The sequence below is a fragment of the Dipodomys merriami genome, unplaced genomic scaffold, assembly GCF_024711535.1.
Source record: "Dipodomys merriami isolate MVZ:Mamm:240054 unplaced genomic scaffold, mDipMer1.0.p SCAF_23, whole genome shotgun sequence".
Classification (NCBI taxonomy): domain Eukaryota; kingdom Metazoa; phylum Chordata; class Mammalia; order Rodentia; family Heteromyidae; genus Dipodomys; species Dipodomys merriami.
This window is the reverse complement of record NW_027203715.1, coordinates 23,288,813-23,290,596: the sequence shown is the minus strand read 5'-3', so window position 1 is coordinate 23,290,596 and position 1,784 is coordinate 23,288,813.

Below are 1,784 nucleotides of genomic sequence, written 5' to 3'. Positions count from 1 at the left end.
AAACCTCACCCTCATCCTAACCCTCACACTAACCCTAACCTTCACCCTAACACTAACCATACCCCACAGCCTAACCCTTATCCTAAAACTAATCCTAACCCTATCCCTCACCCTAACCCTAACCCTAACATTAAGCCTAACTCTCACCCTAACCCTAACCCTCACCCTCACACTCACACTCACCCTCCGCCTAAACCTAACCCTAACCCTAATCCTAAACCTAACCCTCACCCACACACTCACCCTAACTCTATCCTGAACACTAACCATAACACTTCCCTTCCCCTTCCCCCTCACCCGAACTCTCACTCTCACCCTAATGCTCACCCTCACCCTAACCCTAACCCTATCCCTAACCCTCACCCTAAACTTAAACCTCAGACTCACCATCAACCTCACACTCACCCTAACCCTCACCATCACCCTAACCCTAACCCTAACCATAAACCTCACGATAACCCTAAACCTAACCCCTCCCCTCACCTGAAACTTCACCCTCACCCTCACCCTAACAATAACCCTCACCTTAATCCTAACCCTAACACTCACCATAACCCTAACCCTCACCTCAGCCCTCAACCTCATATAATCCTCACCCTAAAATTACCCTAAACCTTACCTAAAGTAAAACCCCACCCTCACCCTAACCGAACCCTAAAACTAACCTCATACTAACCCTAACCCTAATCCTCAGCCTAACGTTCCTCCTAAACCTAACCCTAACCCTAACCCTCACCCTAACCATAACCATAACCCTAACCCTCACCCTATCCCTAACCCTCACCCTCACCCTCACCCTAACCCTAATCCTAAACCCAACCCTCACCCTCACCCTAAAATTAATCCTAACCTTAACCCTCACCCTCACCCTCATCCTAACCCTCATCCTAAACCTAAGCCTCACCCTAACTCTAAACGTAGCCCTAACCATCACCTTCATCCTCATCCTCACACTTAACCTAACCCTACCCCTCACCCTAACCCTCATGCTCACCCTAACTCTAACCCTAAACCTAACCCTAACCCTCACACTAACCCTAAACCTAACCCTCCCCCTCACCCGAACCTTCACCCTCACCCTCACCCTAAACATCACCCTAACATTAACCCTCACCCTAATCGTAACCCTAAGGCGCACCCTAACCCTAACCCTCAACTTAACCCTCAATCTCACCCTAATCCTCACCCTAACCTAACCTTAACCCTTACGTAAACTAAACCCTCAACCTAACCCTCACCCTCACCCTAGCCCACACCATAACCCTAACGCTAACCTAACCATCAGCCTAAACCTTATCCTAAACCTAAAACTAACCTTCACCCTAACCAAATCCTAACCCTAACATTAACCTGAACCCTAACCCTCACCCTAACGCTAACTTTAGCCCTCACACTCACCCTAACCCTAACCCTAACCCTTACCCTAACCCTAACCCTAAATCTTAATCTAACCTTAACCCTCACTCTCACCCTAATCCTCAACCTAACCCTTATCCTTACACTAACCCTAACCCTAACCCTCACATTAAACCAAATCCTCACCCTAACCATAACCATAACCCTCACCCTAACCCTAACCCTAACCCTCACCCTAATCCTAAACCTAAACCTAACCCTCAGCCTCGCCCTAACCCTCACCTTCAACCTAACTCTCACCCTTACCCTAACCCTCACCAACACCCTAACTCTAACCCTCACCCTAACCTTCACTCTCACCCTAACCCTCACCAACAACCTAAGCCACACCCTCAACCGAATGCTCACTCTCACCCTCACCCTCACCC